This window comes from Rhinoderma darwinii (genome assembly GCF_050947455.1).
Source record: "Rhinoderma darwinii isolate aRhiDar2 chromosome 2 unlocalized genomic scaffold, aRhiDar2.hap1 SUPER_2_unloc_27, whole genome shotgun sequence".
In the NCBI taxonomy this organism is placed as follows: domain Eukaryota; kingdom Metazoa; phylum Chordata; class Amphibia; order Anura; family Rhinodermatidae; genus Rhinoderma; species Rhinoderma darwinii.
Window position 1 is genome coordinate 83396 of NW_027461693.1, and position 17428 is coordinate 100823.

Genomic DNA, 17428 nt, shown 5'->3' on the forward strand with positions numbered 1-17428 from the left:
CTTAATCCATAGTCCTATTTAATCTATTGTGAAACAAAATCTAAACAACATAATAAAAAGTCAACCGCACCACGGATTCCCAGACAGTCTCCCACACTGGTACTAGCGAGGCCTTAAGCTGTGTAACTTCTGCGATCTGACGAGAGCAGGCACATTCAGCTTAGAATGGCCATTGACATTAAATGCTTTAATCCATAGTCCTTTTTAATCGATTGTGAAACAAAATCTAAACGACATAATAAAAAGTCAACCGCACCACGGATTCCCAGACAGTCTCCCACACTGGTACTAGCGAGGCCTTAAGCTGTGTAACTTCTGCGATCTGACGAGAGCAGGGACATTCAGCTTAGAATGGCCATTGACATTAAATGCTTTAATCCATAGTCCTTTTTAATCGATTGTGAAACAAAATCTAAACGACATAATAAAAAGTCAACCGCACCACGGATTCCCAGACAGTCTCCCACACTGGTACTAGCGAGGCCTTAAGCTGTGTAACTTCTGCGATCTGACGAGAGCAGGCACATTCAGCTTAGAATGGCCATTGACATTAAATGCTTTAATCCATAGTCCTTTTTAATCGATTGTGAAACAAAATCTAAACGACATAATAAAAAGTCAACCGCACCACGGATTCCCAGACAGTCTCCCACACTGGTACTAGCGAGGCCTTAAGCTGTGTAACTTCTGCGATCTGACGAGAGCAGGGACATTCAGCTTAGAATGGCCATTGACATTAAATGCTTTAATCCATAGTCCTTTTTAATCGATTGTGAAACAAAATCTAAACGACATAATAAAAAGTCAACCGCACCACGGATTCCCAGACAGTCTCCAAACACTGATACTAGCGAGGGCTTAAGCTGTGTAACTTCTGCGATCTGACGAGAGCAGGCACATTCAGCTTAGAATGGCCATTGCCGTTAAATGCTCTAATCCATAGTCCTATTTAATCTATTGTGAAACAAAATCTAAACGACATAATAAAAAGTCAACCGCACCACGGATTCCCAGACAGTCTCCCACACTGGTACTAGCGAAGCCTTAAGCTGTGTAACTTCTGCGATCTGACGAGAGCAGTCACATTCAGCTTAGAATGGCCATTGACATTAAAAGCCTTAATCCATAGTCCTTTTTAATCGATTGTGAAACAAAATCTAAACTACATAATAAAAATTCAACCGCACCACGGATTCCCAGACAGTCTCCCACACTGGTACTAGCGAGGCCTTAAGCTGTGCAACTTCTGCGATCTGACGAGAGCAGGCACATTCAGCTTAGAATGGCCATTGACGTTAAATGCTTTAATCCATAGTCCTATTTAATCTATTGTGAAACAAAATGTAAACGACATAATAAAAAGTCAACCGCACCACGGATTCCCAGACAGTCTCCCACACTGGTACTAACGAGGCGTTAAGCTGTGTAACTTCTGCGATCTGACGAGAGCAGGAACATTCAGCTTAGAATAGCCATTGACGATTAATGCTTTAATCCATAGTCCTATTTAATCTATTGTGAAACAAAATCTAAACGACATAATAAAAAGTCAACCGCACCACGGATTCCCAGACAGTCTCCCACACTGGTACTAGCGAGGCGTTAAGCTGTGTAACTTCTGCAATCTAACGAGAGCAGGCACATTCAGCTTAGAATGGCCATTGACATTAAATGTTTTAATCTATAGTCCTTTTTAATCAATTGTGAAACAAAATCTAAACAACATAATAAGAAGTCAACCGCACCACGGATTCCCAGACAGTCTCACACACTGGTACTAGCGAGGCCTTAAGCTGTGTAACTTCTGCGATCTTACGAGAGCAGGGACATTCAGCTTAGAATGGCTATTGACATTAAATGCTTTAATCCATAGTCCTTTTTAATCGATTGTGAAACAAAATCTAAACGACATAATAAAAATTCAACCACACCACGGATTCCCAGACAGTCTCCCACACTGGTACTAGCGAGGCCTTAAGCTGTGTAACTTCTGCGTTCTGACGAGAGCAGGCACATTCAGCTTAGAATGGCCATTGACGTTAAATGCTTTAATCCATAGTCCTATTTAATCTATTGTGAAACAAAATCTAAACGACATAATAAAAAGGCAACCGCACCACGGATTCCCAGACAGTCTCCCACACTGGTACTAGCGGGGCCTTAAGCTGTGTAACTTCTGCGATCTGACGAGAGCAGGGACATTCAGCTTAGAATGGCCATTGACATTAAATCCATAGTCCTTTTTAATCGATTGTGAAACAAAATCTAAACGACATAATAAAAATTCAACCGCACCACGGATTCCCAGACAGTCTCCCACACTGGTACTAGCGAGGCCTTAAGCTGTGTAACTTCTGCGATCTGACGAGAGCAGGGACATTCAGCTTAGAATGGCCATTGACATTAAATGCTTTAATCCATAGTCCTTTTTAATCGATTGTGAAACAAAATCTAAACGACATAATAAAAATTCAACCGCACCCCGGATTCCCAGACAGTCTCCCACACTGGTACTAGCGAGGCCTTAAGCTGTGTAACTTCTGCGATCTGACGAGAGCAGGCACATTCAGCTTAGAATGGCCATTGACGTTAAATGCTTTAATCCATAGTGCTATTTAATCGATTGTGAAACAAAATCTAAACGACATAATAAAAAGTCAACCGCACCACGGATTCCCAGACAGTCTCCCACACTGGTACTAGCGAGGCCTTAAGCTGTGTAACTTCTGCGATCTGACGAGAGCAGGCACATTCAGCTCAGAATGGCCATTGACATTAAATGCTTTAATCCATAGTCCTTTTTAATCGATTGTGAAACAAAATCTAAACGACATATTAAAAAGTCAACCACACCACGTATTCCCAGACAGTCTCCCACACTGGTACTAGCGAGGCCTTAAGCTGTGTAACTTCTGCGATCTGACGAGAGCAGGCACATTCAGCTTAGAATGGCCATTGACATTAAAAGCCTTAATCCATAGTCCTATTTAATCTATTGTGAAACAAAATCTAAACAACATAATAAAAAGTCAACCGCACCACGGATTCCCAGACAGTCTCACACACTGGTACTAGCGAGGCCTTAAGCTGTGTAACTTCCGCGATCTGACGAGAGCAGGGACATTCAGCTTAGAATGGCCATTGACATTAAATGCTTTAATCCATAGTCCTTTTTAATCGATTGTGAAACAAAATCTAAACGACATAATAAAAAGTCAACCGCACCTCGGATTCCCAGACAGTCTCCCACACTGGTACTAGCGAGGCCTTAAGCTGTGTAACTTCTGCGATCTGACGAGAGCAGGCACATTCAGCTTAGAATGGCAATTGACATTAAATGCTTTAATCCATAGTCCTTTTTAATCGATTGTGAAACAAAATCTAAACGACATAATAAAAAGTCAACCGCACCACGGATTCCCAGACAGTCTCCCACACTGGTACTAGCGAGGCCTTAAGCTGTGTAACTTCTGCGATCTGACGAGAGCAGGGACATTCAGCTTAGAATGGCCATTGACATTAAATGCTTTAATCCATAGTCCTTTTTAATCGATTGTGAAACAAAATCTAAACGACATAATAAAAAGTCAACCGCACCACGGATTCCCAGACAGTCTCCAAACACTGATACTAGCGAGGGCTTAAGCTGTGTAACTTCTGCGATCTGACGAGAGCAGGCACATTCAGCTTAGAATGGCCATTGCCGTTAAATGCTCTAATCCATAGTCCTATTTAATCTATTGTGAAACAAAATCTAAACGACATAATAAAAATTCAACCACACCACGGATTCCCAGACAGTCTCCCACACTGGTACTAGCGAGGCCTTAAGCTGTGTAACTTCTGCGTTCTGACGAGAGCAGGCACATTCAGCTTAGAATAGCCATTGACGTTAAATGCTTTAATCCATAGTCCTATTTAATCTATTGTGAAACAAAATCTAGACGACATAATAAAAAGGCAACTGCACCACGGATTCCCAGACAGTCTCCCACACTGGTACTAGCGGGGCCTTAAGCTGTGTAACTTCTGCGATCTGACGAGAGCAGGGACATTCAGCTTAGAATGGCCATTGACATTAAATCCAAAGTCCTTTTTAATCGATTGTGAAACAAAATCTAAACGACATAATAAAAATTCAACCGCACCACGGATTCCCAGACAGTCTCCCACACTGGTACTAGCGAGGCCTTAAGCTGTGTAACTTCTGCGATCTGACGAGAGCAGGCACATTCAGCTTAGAATAGCCATTGACGTTAAATGCTTTAATCCATAGTCCTATTTAATCTATTGTGAAACAAAATCTAAACGACATAATAAAAAGTCAACCGCACCACGGATTCCCAGACAGTCTCCCACACTGGTACTAGCGAGGCGTTAAGCTGTGTAACTTCTGCAATCTAACGAGAGCAGGCACATTCAGCTTAGAATGGCCATTGACATTAAATGCTTTAATCTATAGTCCTTTTTAATCAATTGTGAAACAAAATCTAAACAACATAATAAAAAGTCAACCGCACCACGGATTCCCAGACAGTCTCACACACTGGTACTAGTGAGGCCTTAAGCTGTGTAACTTCTGCGATCTGACGAGAGCAGGGACATTCAGCTTAGAATGGCCATTGACATTAAATGCTTTAATCCATAGTCCTTTTTAATCGATTGTGAAACAAAATCTAAACGACATAATAAAAATTCAACCACACCACGGATTCCCAGACAGTCTCCCACACTGGTACTAGCGAGGCCCTAAGCTGTGTAACTTCTGCGTTCTGACGAGAGCAGGCACATTCAGCTTAGAATGGCCATTGACGTTAAATGCTTTAATCCATAGTCCTATTTAATCTATTGTGAAACAAAATCTAAACGACATAATAAAAAGGCAACCGCACCACGGATTCCCAGACAGTCTCCCACACTGGTACTAGCGAGGCCTTAAGCTGTGTAACTTCTGCGATCTGACGAGAGCAGGGACATTCAGCTTAGAATGGCCATTGACATTAAATCCATAGTCCTTTTTAATCGATTGTGAAACAAAATCTAAACGACATAATAAAAATTCAACCGCTCCACGGATTCCCAGACAGTCTCCCACACTGGTACTAGCGAGGCCTTAAGCTGTGTAACTTCTGCGCTCTGACGAGAGCAGGCACATTCAGCTTAGTATGGCCATTGACATTAAAAGCCTTAATCCATAGTCCTATTTAATCTATTGTGAAACAAAATCTAAACAACATAATAAAAAGTCAACCGCACCACGGATTCCCAGACAGTCTCCCACACTGGTACTAGCGAGGCCTTAAGCTGTGTAACTTCTGCGATCTGACGAGAGCAGGGACATTCAGCTTAGAATGGCCATTGACATTAAAAGCTGTAATCCATAGTCCTTTTTAATCGATTGTGAAACAAAATCTAAACGACATAATAAAAAGTCAACCGCACCACGGATTCCCAGGCAGTCTCCCACACTGGTACTAGCGAGGCCTTAAGCTGTGTAACTTCTGCGTTCTGACGAGAGCAGGCACATTCAGCTTAGAATGGCCATTGACATTAAATGCTTTAATCCATAGTCCTATTTAATCTATTGTGAAACAAAATCTAAACGACATAATAAAAAGTCAACCGCACCACGGATTCCAAGACAGTCTCCCACACTGGTACTAGCGAGGCCTTAAGCTGTGTAACTTCTGCGATATAACGAGGGCAGGCACATTCAGCTTAGAATGGCCATTGACATTAAATGCTTTAATCCATAGTCCTTTTTAATCGATTGTGAAACAAAATCTAAACGACATAATAAATAGTCAACCGCACCACGGATTCCCAGACAGTCTCCCACACTGGTACTAGTGAGGCCTTAAGCTGTGTAACTTATGCGATCTGACGAGAGCAGGGACATTCAGCTTAGAATGGCCATTGACATTAAATGCTTTAATCCATAGTCCTTTTTAATCGATTGTGAAACAAAATCTAAACGACATAATAAAAAGTCAACCGCACCACGGATTCCCAGACAGTCTCCCACACTGGTACTAGCGAGGCCTTAAGTTGTGTAACTTCTGCGATCTGACAAGAGCAGGGACATTCAGCTTAGAATGGCCATTGACATTAAATGCTTTAATCCATAGTCCTTTTTAATCGATTGTGAAACAAAATCTAAACGACATAATAAAAATTCAACCGCACCACGGATTCCCAGACAGTCTCCCACACTGGTACTAGCGAGGCCTTAAGCTGTGTAACTTCTGCGATCTGACGAGAGCAAGCACATTCAGCTTAGAATGGCCATTGACATTAAATGCTGTAATCCATAGTCCTATTTAATCTATTGTGAAACAAAATCTAAACGACATAATAAAAAGTCAACCGCACCACGGATTCCCAGACAGTCTCCCACACTGGTACTAGCGAGGCCTTAAGCTGTGTAACTTCTGCGATCCGACGAGAGCAGGCACATTCAGCTTAGAATGGCCATTGAAGTTAAATGCTTTAATCCATAGTCCTATTTAATCTATTGTGAAACAAAATCTAAACGACATAATAAAAAGTCAACCGCACCATGGATTCCCAGACAGTCTCCCACACTGGTACTAGCGAGGCCTTAAGCTGTGTAACTTCTGCGATCTGACGAGAGCAGGCACATTCAGCTTAGAATGGCCATTGACATTAAAAGCCTTAATCCATAGTCCTATTTAATCTATTGTGAAACAAAATCTAAACAACATAATAAAAAGTCAACCACACCACGGATTCCCAGACAGTCTCCCACACTGGTACTAGCGAGGCCTTAAGCTGTGTAACTTCTGCGTTCTGACGAGAGCAGGCACATTGAGCTTAGAATGGCCATTGACGTTAAATGCTTTAATCCATAGTCCTATTTAATCTATTGTGAAAAAAAATCTAAACGACATAATAAAAAGTCTCCCACACTGGTACTAGCGAGGCGTTAAGCTGTGTAACTTCTGCGATCTAACGAGAGCAGGTACATTCAGCTTAGAATGGCCATTGACATTAAATGCTTTAATCCATAGTCCTTTTTAATCGATTGTGAAACAAAATCTAAACGACATAATAAAAATTCAACCGCACCACGGATTCCCAGACAGTCTCCCACACTGGTACTAGCGAGGCCTTAAGCTGTGTAACTTCTGCGATTTGACGAGAGCAGGCACATTCAGCTTAGAATGGCCATTGACGTTAAATGCTCTAATCCATAGTCCTATTTAATCTATTGTGAAACAAAATCTAAACGACATAATAAAAAGGCAACCGCACCACGGATTCCCAGACAGTCTCCCACACTGGTACTAGCGGGGCCTTAAGCTGTGTAACTTCTGCGATCTGACGAGAGCAGGGACATTCAGCTTAGAATGGCCATTGACATTAAATCCATAGTCCTTTTTAATCGATTGTGAAACAAAATCTAAACTACATAATAAAAAGTCAACGGCACCACAGATTCCCAGACAGTCTCCCACACTTGTACTAGCGAGGACTTAAGCTGTGTAACTTCTGCGATCTGACGAGAGCAGTCACATTCAGCTTAGAATGGCCATTGACATTAAAAGCCTTAATCCATAGTCCTATTTAATCTATTGTGAAACAAAATCTAAACAACATAATAAAAAGTCAACCGCACCACAGATTCCCAGACAGTCTCCCACACTGGTACTAGCGAGGCCTTAAGCTGTGTAATTTCTGCGATCTGACGAGAGCAGGCACATTCAGCTTAGTATGGCCATTGACATTAAAAGCCTTAATCCATAGACCTATTTAATCTATTGTGAAACAAAATCTAAACAACATAATAAAAAGTCAACCGTACCACGGATTCCCAGACAGTCTCCCACACTGGTACTAGCGAGGCCTTAAGCTGTGTAACTTCTGCGATCTGATGAGAGCAGGCACATTCAGCTTAGAATGGCCATTGACATTAAAAGCCTTAATCCATAGTCCTATTTAATCTATTGTGAAACAAAATCTAAACGACATAATATAAAGTCAACCCCACCACGGATTCCCAGACAGTCTCCCACACTGGTACTAGCGAGGCCTTAAGCTGTGTAACTTCTGCGATCTGACGAGAGCAGCCACATTCAGCTTAGAATGGCCATTGACATTAAATGCTTTAATCCATAGTCCTTTTTAATCGATTGTGAAACAAAATCTAAACGACATAATAAAAAGTTAACCGCATCACGGATTCCCAGACAGTCTCCCACACTGGTACTAGCAAGGCCTTAAGCTGTGTAACTTCTGCGATCTAACGAGAGCAGGCACATTCAGCTTAGAATGGCCATTGACGTTAAATGCTTTAATCCATAGTCCTATTTAATCTATTGTGAAACAAAATCTAAACGCCATAATAAAAATTCAACCGCTCCACGGATTCCAGACAGTCTCCCACACTGGTACTAGCGAGGCCTTAAGCTGTGTAACTTCTGCGATCGGACGAGAGCAGGCACATTCAGCTTAGAATGGCCATTGACGTTAAATGCTTTAATCCATAGTCCTATTTAATCTATTGTGAAACAAAATCTAAACGACATAATAAAAAGTCAACCGCACCACGGATTCCCAGACAGTCACCCACACTGGTACTAGCGAGGCGTTAAGCTGTGTAACTTCTGCGATCTAACGAGAGCAGGCACATTCAGCTTAGAATGGCCATTGACATTAAATGCTCTAATCCATAGTCCTATTTAATCTATTGTGAAACAAAATCTAAACGACATAATAAAAAGGCAACCGCACCACGGATTCCCAGACAGTCTCCCACACTGGTACTAGCGGGGCCTTAAGCTGTGTAACTTCTGCGATCTGACGAGAGCAGGGACATTCAGCTTAGAATGGCCATTGACATTAAACCCATAGTCCTTTTTAATCGATTGTGAAACAAAATCTAAACGACATAATAAAAAGTCAACGGCACCACAGATTCCCAGACAGTCTCCCACACTTGTACTAGCGAGGACTTAAGCTGTGTAACTTCTGCGATCTGACGATAGCAGTCACATTCAGCTTAGAATGGCCATTGACATTAAAAGCCTTAATCCATAGTCCTATTTAATCTATTGTGAAACAAAATCTAAACAACATAATAAAAAGTCAACCGCACCACAGATTCCCAGACAGTCTCCCACACTGGTACTAGCGAGGCCTTAAGCTGTGTAACTTCTGCGATCTGACGAGAGCAGGCACATTCAGCTTAGTATGGCCATTGACATTAAAAGCCTTAATCCATAGACCTATTTAATCTATTGTGAAACAAAATCTAAACAACATAATAAAAAGTCAACCGCACCACGGATTCCCAGACAGTCTCCCACACTGGTACTAGCGAGGCCTTAAGCTGTGTAACTTCTGCGATCTGATGAGAGCAGGCACATTCAGCTTAGAATGGCCATTGACATTAAAAGCCTTAATCCATAGTCCTATTTAATCTATTGTGAAACAAAATCTAAACGACATAATATAAAGTCAACCGCACCACGGATTCCCAGACAGTCTCCCACAATGGTACTAGCGAGGCCTTAAGCTGTGTAACTTCTGCGATCTGACGAGAGCAGGCACATTCAGCTTAGAATGGCCATTGACATTAAATGCTTTAATCCATAGTCCTTTTTAATCGATTGTGAAACAAAATCTAAACGACATAATAAAAAGTTAACCGCATCACGGATTCCCAGACAGTCTCCCACACTGGTACTAGCAAGGCCTTAAGCTGTGTAACTTCTGCGATCTAACGAGAGCAGGCACATTCAGCTTAGAATGGCCATTGACGTTAAATGCTTTAATCCATAGTCCTATTTAATCTATTGTGAAACAAAATCTAAACGACATAATAAAAATTCAACCGCTCCACGGATTCCAGACAGTCTCCCACACTGGTACTAGCGAGGCCTTAAGCTGTGTAACTTCTGCGATCTGACGAGAGCAGGCACATTCAGCTTAGAATGGCCATTGACGTTAAATGCTTTAATCCATAGTCCTATTTAATCTATTGTGAAACAAAATCTAAACGACATAATAAAAAGTCAACCGCACCACGGATTCCCAGACAGTCACCCACACTGGTACTAGCGAGGCGTTAAGCTGTGTAACTTCTGCGATCTAACGAGAGCAGGCACATTCAGCTTAGAATGGCCATTGACATTAAATGCTTTAATCCATAGTCCTTTTTAATCGATTGTGAAACAAAATCTAAACGGCATAATAAAAAGTCAACCGCACCACGGATTCCCAGACAGTCTCCCACACTGGTACTAGCGAGGCCTTAAGCTGTGTAACTTCTGCGATCAGACGAGAGCAGGCACATTCAGCTTAGAATGGCCATTGACATTAAAAGCCTTAATCCATAGTCCTATTTAATCTATTGTGAAACAAAATCTAAACAACATAATAAAAAGTCAACCGCACCACGCATTCCCAGACAGTCTCCCATACTGGTACCAGCGAGGCCTTAAGCTGTGTAACTTCTGCGATCTGACGAGAGCAGGGACATTCAGCTTAGAATGGCCATTGACATTAAAGGCTTTAATCCATAGTCCTTTTTAATCGATTGTGAAACAAAATCTAAACGACATAATAAAAACTCAACCGCACCACGGATTCCTAGACAGTCTCCCACACTGGTACTAGCGAGGCGTTAAGCTGTGTAACTTCTGCGATCTAACGAGAGCAGGCACATTCAGCTGAGAATGGCCATTGACTTTAAATGCTTTAATCCATAGTCCTTTTTAATCGATTGTGAAACAAAATCTAAACGACATAATAAAAAGTCAACCGCACCACGGATTCGCAGACAGTCTCCCACACTGGTACTAGCGAGGCCTTAAGCTGTGTAACTTCTGCGATCTGGCGAGAGCAGGCACATTCAGCTTAGAATGGCCATTGACATGAAATGCTTTAATCCATAGTCCTTTTTAATCGATTGTGAAACAAAATCTAAACGACATAATAAAAAGGCAGCCGCACCACGGATTTCCAGACAGTCTCCCACACTGGTACTAGCGAGGCCTTAAGCTGTGTAACTTCTGCGATCTGACGAGACCAGGCACATTCAGCTTAGAATGGCCATTGACATTAAATGCTTTAATCCATAGTCCTTTTTAATTGATTGTGAAACAAAATCTAAACGACATAATAAAAAGTCAACCGCACCACGGATTCCCAGACAGTCTCCCACACTGGTACTAGCGAGGCCTCAAGCTGTGTAACTTCTGCAATTTGACGAGAGCAGGGACATTCAGCTTAGAATGGCCATTGACATTAAATGCTTTAATCCATAGTCCTTTTTAATCGATTGTGAAACAAAATCTAAACGACATAATGAAAATTTAACCGCACCACGTATTCCCAGGCAGTCTCCCACACTGGTACTAGCGAGGCCTTAAGCTGTGTAACTTCTGCGAACTGACGAGAACAGGCACATTCAGCTTAGAATGGCCATTGACGTTGAATGCTTTAATCCATAGTCCTATTTAATCTATTGTGAAACAAAATCTAAACGACATAATAAAAAGTCAACCGCACCACGGATTCCCAGACAGTCTCCCACACTGGTACTAGCGAGGCGTTAAGCTGTGTAACTTCTGCGATTTAACGAGAGCAGGTACATTCAGCTTAGAATGGCCATTGACATTAAATGCTTTAATCCATAGTCCTTTTTAATCGATTGTGAAACAAAATCTAAACGACATAATAAAAAGTCAACCGCTCCACGGATTCCCAGACAGTCTCCCACACTGGTACTAGCGAGGCCTTAAGCTGTGTAACTTCTGCGATCTGACGAGAGCAGGGACATTCAGCTTAGAATGGCCATTGACGTTAAATGCTTTAATCCATAGTCCTTTTTAATCGATTGTGAAACAAAATCTAAACGACATAATAAAAATTCAACCGCACCACGGATTCCCAGACAGTCTCCCACACTGGTACTAGCGAGGCCTTAAGCTGTGTAACTTCTGCGTTCTGACGAGAGCAGGCACATTCAGCTTAGAATGGCCATTGACGTTAAATGCTTTAATCCATAGTCCTATTTAATCTATTGTGAAACAAAATCTAAACGACATAATAAAAAGTCAACCGCACCACGGATTCCCAGACAGTCTCCCACACTGGTACTAGCGAGGCCTTAAGCTGTGTAATTTCTGCGATCTGACGAGAGCAGGCACATTCATCTTAGAATGGCCATTGACATTAAATGCTTTAATCCATAGTCCTTTTTAATCGATTGTGAAACAAAATCTAAACGACATAATAAAAAGTCAACCGCACCACGGAGTCCCAGACAGTCTCCCACACTGGTACTAGCGAGGCCTTAAGCTGTGTAACTTCTGCGATCTGACGAGAGCAGGCACATTCAGCTTGGAATGGCCATTGACTTTAAATGCTTTAATCCATAGTCCTTTTTAATCGATTGTGAAACAAAATCTAAACGACATAATAAAAATTCAACCGCACCACGGATTCCCAGACAGTCTCCCACACTGGTACTAGCGAGGCGTTAAGCTGTGTAACTTCTGCGATCTAACGAGAGCAGGCACATTCAGCTTAGAATGGCCATTGACTTTAAATGCTTTAATCCATAGTCCTTTTTAATCGATTGTGAAACAAAATCTAAACGACATAATAAAAAGTCAACCGCACCATGGATTCCCAGACAGTCTCCCACACTGGTACTAGCGAGGCCTTAAGCTGTGTAACTTCTGCGATCTGACGAGAGCAGGCATATTCAGCTTAGAATGGCCATTGACATTAAAAGCCTTAATCCATAGTCCTATTTAATCTATTGTGAAACAAAATCTAAACAACATAATAAAAAGTCAACCGCACCACAGATTCCCAGACAGTCTCCCATACTGGTACTAGCGAAGCCTTTAGCTGTGTAACTTCTGCGATCTGACGACAGCAGGCACATTCAGCTTAGAATGGCCATTGACGTTAAATGCTTTAATCCATAGTCCTATTTAATCTATTGTGAAACAAAATCTAAACGACATAATAAAAAGTCAACCGCACCACGGATTCCCAGACAGTCTCCCACACTGGTACTAGCGAGGCCTTAAGCTGTGTAACTTCTGCGTTCGGACGAGAGCAGGCACATTCAGCTTAGAATGGTCATTGACGTTAAATGCTTTAATCCATAGTCCTATTTAATCTATTGTGAAACAAATTCTAAACGACATAATAAAAAGTCAACCGCACCACGGATTCCCAGACAGTCTCCCACACTGGTACTAGCGAGGCGTTAAGCTGTGTAACTTCTGCGATCCAACGAGAGCAGGCACATTCAGCTTAGAATGGCCACTGACTTTAAATGCTTTAATCCATAGTCCTTTTTAATCGATTATGAAACAAAATCTAAACGACATAATAAAAAGTCAACCGCACCACGGATTCCCAGACAGTCTCCCACACTGGTACTAGCGAGGCTTTAAGCTGTGTAACTTCTGCGCTCTGACGAGAGCAGGCACATTCAGCTTAGAATGGCCATTGACATTAAAAGCCTTAATCCATAGTCCTATTTAATCTATTGTGAAACAAAATCTAAACAACATAATAAAAAGTCAACCGCACCACGGATTCCCAGACAGTCTCCCACACTGGTACTAGCGAGGACTTAAGCTATGTAACTTCTGCGTTCTGACGAGAGCAGGCACATTCAGCTTAGAATGGCCATTGACGTTAAATGCTTTAATCCATAGTCCTTTTTAATCGATTGTGAAACAAAATCTAAACGACATAATAAAAAGTCAACCGCACCACGGATTCCCAGACAGTCTCCCACACTGGTACTAGCGAGGCCTTAAGCTGTGTAACTTCTGCGATCTGACGAGCGAAGGCACATTCAGCTTAGAATGGCCATTGACATTAAATGCTTTAATCCATAGTCCTTTTTAATCGATTGTGAAACAAAATCTAAACGACATAATAAAAAGTCAACAGCACCACGGATTCCCAGACAGTCTCCCACTCTGGTACTAGCGAGGCCTTAAGCTGTGTAATTTCTGCGATCTGACGAGAGCAGGGACATTCAGCTTAGAATGGCCATTGACATTAAATGCTTTAATCCATAGTCCTTTTTAATCGATTGTGAAAAAAAATCTAAACGACATAATAAAAATTCAACCGCACAACGGATTCCGAGACAGTTTCCCACACTGGTACTAGCGAGGCCTTAAGCTGGGTAACTTCTGCGATCTGACGAGAGCAGGCACATTCAGCTTAGAATGGCCATTGACGTGAAATGATTTAATCCATAGTCCTATTTAATCTATTGTGAAACAAAATCTAAACGACATAATAAAATGTGAACCGCACCACGGATTCCCAGACAGTCTCCCACACTGGTACTAGGGAGGCGTTAAGCTGTGTAACTTCTGCGATCTAACGAGAGCAGGCACATTCAGCTTAGAATGGCCATTGACATTAAATGCTTTAATCCATAGTCCTTTTTAATCGATTGTGAAACAAAATCTAAACGACATAATAAAAAGTTAACCGCACCACGGATTCTCAGACAGTCTCCCACACTGGTACTAGCGAGGCCTTAAGCTGTGTAACTTCTGCGATCTGACGAGAGCAGGCGCATTCAGCTTAGAATGACCATTGACGTTAAATGATTTAATCCATAGTCCTATTTAATCTATTGTGAAACAAAATCTAAACAACATAATAAAAAGTCAACCGCACCACGGATTCCCAGACAGTCTCCCACACTGGTACTAGGGAGGCGTTAAGCTGTGTAACTTCTGCGATCTAACGAGAGCAGGCACATTCAGATTAGAATGGCCATTGACATTAAATGCTTTAATCCATAGTCCTTTTTAATCGATTGTGAAACAAAATCTAAACGACATAATAAAAAGTCAACCGCACCACGGATTCCCAGACAGTCTCCCACACTGGTACTAGCGAGGCCTTAAGCTGTGTAACTTCTGCGATCTGACGAGAGCAGGCACATTCAGCTTAGAATGGCCATTGACATTAAAAGCCTTAATCCATAGTCCTATTTAATCTATTGTGAAACAAAATCTAAACGACATAATAAAAAGTCAACCGCACCACGGATTCCCAGACAGTCTCCCACACTGGTACTAGCGAGGCCTTAAGCTGTGTAACTTCTGCGATCTGACGAGAGCAGGCACATTCAGCTTAGAATGGCCATTGACGTTAAATGCTTTAATCCATAGTCCTATTTAATCTATTGTGAAACAAAATCTAAACGAAATAATAAAAAGTCAACCGCACCACGGATTCCCAGACAGTCTCCCACACTGGTACTAGCGAGGCGTTAAGCTGTTTAACTTCTGCGATCTAACGAGAGCATGCACATTCAGCTTAGAATGGCCATTGACATGAAATGCTTTAATCCATAGTCCTTTTTAATCGATTGTGAAACAAAATCTAAACGACATAATAAAAAGTCAACCGCACAACGGATTCCGAGACAGTCTCCCACACTGGTACTAGCGAGGCCTTAAGCTGGGTAACTTCTGCGATCTGACGAGAGCAGGCACATTCAGCTTAGAATGGCCATTGACGTTAAATGATTTAATCCATAGTCCTATTTAATCTATTGTGAAACAAAATCTAAACGACATAATAAAAAGTCAACCGCACCACGGACTCCCAGACAGTCTCCCACACTGGTACTAGGGAGGCGTTAAGCTGTGTAACTTCTGCGATCTAACGAGAGCAGGCACATTCAGCTTAGAATGGCCATTGACATTAAATGCTTTAATCCATAGTCCTTTTTAATCGATTGTGAAACAAAATCTAAACGACATAATAAAAAGTCAACCTCACCACAGATTCCAAGACAGTCTCCAACACTGGTACTAGCGAGGCCTTAAGCTGTGTAACTTCCGCGATCTGACAAGAGCAGGCACATTCAGCTTAGAATGGCCATTAACATTAAAAGCCTTAATCCATAGTCCTATTTAATCTATTGTGAAACAAAATCTAAACAACATAATAAAAAGTCAACCGCACCACGGATTCCCAGACAGTCTCCCACACTGGTACTAGCGAGGCCTTAAGCTGTGTAACTTCTGCGATCTGACGAGAGCAGGCACATTCAGAATAGAATGGCCACTGACATCAAATGCTTTAATCCATAGTCCTTTTTAATCGATTGTGAAACAAAATCTAAACGACATAATAAAAAGTCAACTGCACCACGGATTCCCAGACAGTCTCCCACACTGGTACTAGCGAGGCCTTAAGCTGTGTAACTTCTGCGATCTGACGAGAGCAGGGACATTCAGCTTAGAATGGCCATTGACATTAAATGCTGTAATCCATAGTCCTTTTTAATCGATTGTGAAACAAAATCTAAACGACATAATAAAAAGTCAACCGCACCACGCTATTCCCAGACAGTCTCCCACACTGGTACTAGCGAGGCGTTAAGCTGTGTAACTTCTGCGATCTATCGAGGGCAGGCACATTCAGCTTAGAATGGCCATTGACATTAAATGCTTTAATCCATAGTCCTTTTTAATCGATTGTGAAACAAAATCTAAGCGACATAATAAAAATTCAACCGCACCACGGATTCCCAGACAGTCTCCCACACTGGTACTAGCGAGGCCTTAAGCTGTGTAACTTCTGCGTTCTGACGAGAGCAGGCACATTCAGCTTAGAATAGCCATTGACGTTAAATGCTTTAATCCATAGTCCTATTTAATCGATTGTGAAACAAAATCTAAACGACATAATAAAAAGTCAACCGCACCACGGATTCCCAGACAGTCTCCCACACTGGTACTAGCGAGGCCTTAAGCTGTGTAACTTCTGCGATTTAACGAGAGCAGTCACATTCAGCTTAGAATGGCCATTGACATTAAATGTTTTAATCCATAGTCCTTTTTAATCGATTGTGAAACAAAATCTAAACGACATAATAAAAAGTCAACGGCACCACAGATTCCCAGACAGTCTCCCACACTTGTACTAGCGAGGACTTAAGCTGTGTAACTTCTGCGATCTGACGAGAGCAGTCACATTCAGCTTAGAATAGCCATTGACATTAAAAGCCTTAATCCATAGTCCTATTTAATCTATTGTGAAACAAAATCTAAACAACATAATAAAAAGTCAACCGCACCACGGATTCCCAGACAGTCTCCCACACTGGTACTAGCGAGGCCTTAAGCTGTGTAACTTCTGCGATCTGACGAGAGCAGGCACATTCATCTTAGTATGGCCATTGACATTAAAAGCCTTAATCCATAGTCCTATTTAATCTATTGTGAAACAAAATCTAAACAACATAATAAAAAGTCAACCGCACCACGGATTCCCAGACAGTCTCCCACACTGGTACTAGCGAGGCCTTAAGCTGTGTAACTTCTGCGTTCTGACGAGAGCAGGTACATTCAGCTTTGAATGGCCATTGACGTTAAATGCTTTAATCCAT

The 17428-nt window shown here is 41.8% G+C and overlaps 76 pseudogenes; all 76 read right to left on the minus strand.

The window, feature by feature from the left end:
- Positions 1-58: 58 nt before the first annotated feature.
- Positions 59-177, minus strand: LOC142675369 (5S ribosomal RNA; annotated as a pseudogene).
- A 67-nt stretch (positions 178-244) lies between these two features.
- Positions 245-363, minus strand: LOC142675491 (5S ribosomal RNA; annotated as a pseudogene).
- A 67-nt stretch (positions 364-430) lies between these two features.
- Positions 431-549, minus strand: LOC142675381 (5S ribosomal RNA; annotated as a pseudogene).
- Positions 550-616: 67 nt separating this feature from the next.
- On the minus strand, positions 617-735 carry LOC142675492 (5S ribosomal RNA; annotated as a pseudogene).
- A 254-nt stretch (positions 736-989) lies between these two features.
- On the minus strand, positions 990-1108 carry LOC142675869 (5S ribosomal RNA; annotated as a pseudogene).
- A 67-nt stretch (positions 1109-1175) lies between these two features.
- Positions 1176-1294, minus strand: LOC142675208 (5S ribosomal RNA; annotated as a pseudogene).
- Positions 1295-1361: 67 nt separating this feature from the next.
- LOC142675132 (5S ribosomal RNA) lies at positions 1362-1480 on the minus strand (annotated as a pseudogene).
- A 67-nt stretch (positions 1481-1547) lies between these two features.
- LOC142675333 (5S ribosomal RNA) lies at positions 1548-1666 on the minus strand (annotated as a pseudogene).
- Positions 1667-1733: 67 nt separating this feature from the next.
- On the minus strand, positions 1734-1852 carry LOC142675255 (5S ribosomal RNA; annotated as a pseudogene).
- Positions 1853-1919: 67 nt separating this feature from the next.
- On the minus strand, positions 1920-2038 carry LOC142675722 (5S ribosomal RNA; annotated as a pseudogene).
- A 67-nt stretch (positions 2039-2105) lies between these two features.
- LOC142675714 (5S ribosomal RNA) lies at positions 2106-2224 on the minus strand (annotated as a pseudogene).
- A 59-nt stretch (positions 2225-2283) lies between these two features.
- LOC142675747 (5S ribosomal RNA) lies at positions 2284-2402 on the minus strand (annotated as a pseudogene).
- Positions 2403-2469: 67 nt separating this feature from the next.
- LOC142675726 (5S ribosomal RNA) lies at positions 2470-2588 on the minus strand (annotated as a pseudogene).
- Positions 2589-2655: 67 nt separating this feature from the next.
- Positions 2656-2774, minus strand: LOC142675426 (5S ribosomal RNA; annotated as a pseudogene).
- A 67-nt stretch (positions 2775-2841) lies between these two features.
- LOC142675504 (5S ribosomal RNA) lies at positions 2842-2960 on the minus strand (annotated as a pseudogene).
- Positions 2961-3027: 67 nt separating this feature from the next.
- Positions 3028-3146, minus strand: LOC142675236 (5S ribosomal RNA; annotated as a pseudogene).
- A 67-nt stretch (positions 3147-3213) lies between these two features.
- On the minus strand, positions 3214-3332 carry LOC142675715 (5S ribosomal RNA; annotated as a pseudogene).
- Positions 3333-3399: 67 nt separating this feature from the next.
- On the minus strand, positions 3400-3518 carry LOC142675493 (5S ribosomal RNA; annotated as a pseudogene).
- A 254-nt stretch (positions 3519-3772) lies between these two features.
- LOC142675852 (5S ribosomal RNA) lies at positions 3773-3891 on the minus strand (annotated as a pseudogene).
- Positions 3892-3958: 67 nt separating this feature from the next.
- LOC142675733 (5S ribosomal RNA) lies at positions 3959-4077 on the minus strand (annotated as a pseudogene).
- Positions 4078-4136: 59 nt separating this feature from the next.
- LOC142675798 (5S ribosomal RNA) lies at positions 4137-4255 on the minus strand (annotated as a pseudogene).
- A 67-nt stretch (positions 4256-4322) lies between these two features.
- On the minus strand, positions 4323-4441 carry LOC142675335 (5S ribosomal RNA; annotated as a pseudogene).
- Positions 4442-4508: 67 nt separating this feature from the next.
- On the minus strand, positions 4509-4627 carry LOC142675175 (5S ribosomal RNA; annotated as a pseudogene).
- A 67-nt stretch (positions 4628-4694) lies between these two features.
- Positions 4695-4813, minus strand: LOC142675818 (5S ribosomal RNA; annotated as a pseudogene).
- A 67-nt stretch (positions 4814-4880) lies between these two features.
- LOC142675658 (5S ribosomal RNA) lies at positions 4881-4999 on the minus strand (annotated as a pseudogene).
- Positions 5000-5058: 59 nt separating this feature from the next.
- Positions 5059-5177, minus strand: LOC142675821 (5S ribosomal RNA; annotated as a pseudogene).
- A 67-nt stretch (positions 5178-5244) lies between these two features.
- On the minus strand, positions 5245-5363 carry LOC142675494 (5S ribosomal RNA; annotated as a pseudogene).
- Positions 5364-5430: 67 nt separating this feature from the next.
- Positions 5431-5549, minus strand: LOC142675470 (5S ribosomal RNA; annotated as a pseudogene).
- A 253-nt stretch (positions 5550-5802) lies between these two features.
- Positions 5803-5921, minus strand: LOC142675899 (5S ribosomal RNA; annotated as a pseudogene).
- A 67-nt stretch (positions 5922-5988) lies between these two features.
- On the minus strand, positions 5989-6107 carry LOC142675226 (5S ribosomal RNA; annotated as a pseudogene).
- A 67-nt stretch (positions 6108-6174) lies between these two features.
- Positions 6175-6293, minus strand: LOC142675824 (5S ribosomal RNA; annotated as a pseudogene).
- Positions 6294-6360: 67 nt separating this feature from the next.
- On the minus strand, positions 6361-6479 carry LOC142675724 (5S ribosomal RNA; annotated as a pseudogene).
- A 67-nt stretch (positions 6480-6546) lies between these two features.
- LOC142675704 (5S ribosomal RNA) lies at positions 6547-6665 on the minus strand (annotated as a pseudogene).
- Positions 6666-6732: 67 nt separating this feature from the next.
- On the minus strand, positions 6733-6851 carry LOC142675754 (5S ribosomal RNA; annotated as a pseudogene).
- A 226-nt stretch (positions 6852-7077) lies between these two features.
- On the minus strand, positions 7078-7196 carry LOC142675216 (5S ribosomal RNA; annotated as a pseudogene).
- A 67-nt stretch (positions 7197-7263) lies between these two features.
- On the minus strand, positions 7264-7382 carry LOC142675716 (5S ribosomal RNA; annotated as a pseudogene).
- Positions 7383-7441: 59 nt separating this feature from the next.
- On the minus strand, positions 7442-7560 carry LOC142675196 (5S ribosomal RNA; annotated as a pseudogene).
- A 67-nt stretch (positions 7561-7627) lies between these two features.
- On the minus strand, positions 7628-7746 carry LOC142675703 (5S ribosomal RNA; annotated as a pseudogene).
- Positions 7747-7813: 67 nt separating this feature from the next.
- Positions 7814-7932, minus strand: LOC142675520 (5S ribosomal RNA; annotated as a pseudogene).
- A 67-nt stretch (positions 7933-7999) lies between these two features.
- LOC142675247 (5S ribosomal RNA) lies at positions 8000-8118 on the minus strand (annotated as a pseudogene).
- A 438-nt stretch (positions 8119-8556) lies between these two features.
- LOC142675867 (5S ribosomal RNA) lies at positions 8557-8675 on the minus strand (annotated as a pseudogene).
- Positions 8676-8742: 67 nt separating this feature from the next.
- Positions 8743-8861, minus strand: LOC142675717 (5S ribosomal RNA; annotated as a pseudogene).
- A 245-nt stretch (positions 8862-9106) lies between these two features.
- On the minus strand, positions 9107-9225 carry LOC142675727 (5S ribosomal RNA; annotated as a pseudogene).
- Positions 9226-9292: 67 nt separating this feature from the next.
- On the minus strand, positions 9293-9411 carry LOC142675679 (5S ribosomal RNA; annotated as a pseudogene).
- Positions 9412-9478: 67 nt separating this feature from the next.
- Positions 9479-9597, minus strand: LOC142675447 (5S ribosomal RNA; annotated as a pseudogene).
- A 438-nt stretch (positions 9598-10035) lies between these two features.
- Positions 10036-10154, minus strand: LOC142675868 (5S ribosomal RNA; annotated as a pseudogene).
- Positions 10155-10221: 67 nt separating this feature from the next.
- LOC142675425 (5S ribosomal RNA) lies at positions 10222-10340 on the minus strand (annotated as a pseudogene).
- A 67-nt stretch (positions 10341-10407) lies between these two features.
- Positions 10408-10526, minus strand: LOC142675708 (5S ribosomal RNA; annotated as a pseudogene).
- Positions 10527-10779: 253 nt separating this feature from the next.
- LOC142675163 (5S ribosomal RNA) lies at positions 10780-10898 on the minus strand (annotated as a pseudogene).
- A 253-nt stretch (positions 10899-11151) lies between these two features.
- On the minus strand, positions 11152-11270 carry LOC142675388 (5S ribosomal RNA; annotated as a pseudogene).
- A 67-nt stretch (positions 11271-11337) lies between these two features.
- Positions 11338-11456, minus strand: LOC142675315 (5S ribosomal RNA; annotated as a pseudogene).
- Positions 11457-11523: 67 nt separating this feature from the next.
- On the minus strand, positions 11524-11642 carry LOC142675322 (5S ribosomal RNA; annotated as a pseudogene).
- Positions 11643-11709: 67 nt separating this feature from the next.
- On the minus strand, positions 11710-11828 carry LOC142675705 (5S ribosomal RNA; annotated as a pseudogene).
- Positions 11829-11895: 67 nt separating this feature from the next.
- On the minus strand, positions 11896-12014 carry LOC142675553 (5S ribosomal RNA; annotated as a pseudogene).
- A 67-nt stretch (positions 12015-12081) lies between these two features.
- Positions 12082-12200, minus strand: LOC142675615 (5S ribosomal RNA; annotated as a pseudogene).
- Positions 12201-12267: 67 nt separating this feature from the next.
- LOC142675220 (5S ribosomal RNA) lies at positions 12268-12386 on the minus strand (annotated as a pseudogene).
- Positions 12387-12453: 67 nt separating this feature from the next.
- LOC142675341 (5S ribosomal RNA) lies at positions 12454-12572 on the minus strand (annotated as a pseudogene).
- A 67-nt stretch (positions 12573-12639) lies between these two features.
- On the minus strand, positions 12640-12758 carry LOC142675723 (5S ribosomal RNA; annotated as a pseudogene).
- Positions 12759-13011: 253 nt separating this feature from the next.
- On the minus strand, positions 13012-13130 carry LOC142675533 (5S ribosomal RNA; annotated as a pseudogene).
- A 67-nt stretch (positions 13131-13197) lies between these two features.
- Positions 13198-13316, minus strand: LOC142675354 (5S ribosomal RNA; annotated as a pseudogene).
- A 67-nt stretch (positions 13317-13383) lies between these two features.
- On the minus strand, positions 13384-13502 carry LOC142675873 (5S ribosomal RNA; annotated as a pseudogene).
- A 67-nt stretch (positions 13503-13569) lies between these two features.
- On the minus strand, positions 13570-13688 carry LOC142675803 (5S ribosomal RNA; annotated as a pseudogene).
- A 67-nt stretch (positions 13689-13755) lies between these two features.
- LOC142675363 (5S ribosomal RNA) lies at positions 13756-13874 on the minus strand (annotated as a pseudogene).
- A 67-nt stretch (positions 13875-13941) lies between these two features.
- LOC142675129 (5S ribosomal RNA) lies at positions 13942-14060 on the minus strand (annotated as a pseudogene).
- Positions 14061-14499: 439 nt separating this feature from the next.
- On the minus strand, positions 14500-14618 carry LOC142675817 (5S ribosomal RNA; annotated as a pseudogene).
- A 253-nt stretch (positions 14619-14871) lies between these two features.
- On the minus strand, positions 14872-14990 carry LOC142675393 (5S ribosomal RNA; annotated as a pseudogene).
- A 67-nt stretch (positions 14991-15057) lies between these two features.
- On the minus strand, positions 15058-15176 carry LOC142675394 (5S ribosomal RNA; annotated as a pseudogene).
- Positions 15177-15243: 67 nt separating this feature from the next.
- Positions 15244-15362, minus strand: LOC142675877 (5S ribosomal RNA; annotated as a pseudogene).
- Positions 15363-15429: 67 nt separating this feature from the next.
- Positions 15430-15548, minus strand: LOC142675261 (5S ribosomal RNA; annotated as a pseudogene).
- A 439-nt stretch (positions 15549-15987) lies between these two features.
- LOC142675203 (5S ribosomal RNA) lies at positions 15988-16106 on the minus strand (annotated as a pseudogene).
- A 67-nt stretch (positions 16107-16173) lies between these two features.
- Positions 16174-16292, minus strand: LOC142675509 (5S ribosomal RNA; annotated as a pseudogene).
- Positions 16293-16546: 254 nt separating this feature from the next.
- On the minus strand, positions 16547-16665 carry LOC142675692 (5S ribosomal RNA; annotated as a pseudogene).
- A 67-nt stretch (positions 16666-16732) lies between these two features.
- On the minus strand, positions 16733-16851 carry LOC142675302 (5S ribosomal RNA; annotated as a pseudogene).
- Positions 16852-16918: 67 nt separating this feature from the next.
- LOC142675292 (5S ribosomal RNA) lies at positions 16919-17037 on the minus strand (annotated as a pseudogene).
- Positions 17038-17104: 67 nt separating this feature from the next.
- Positions 17105-17223, minus strand: LOC142675457 (5S ribosomal RNA; annotated as a pseudogene).
- A 67-nt stretch (positions 17224-17290) lies between these two features.
- Positions 17291-17409, minus strand: LOC142675459 (5S ribosomal RNA; annotated as a pseudogene).
- Positions 17410-17428: the final 19 nt, after the last annotated feature.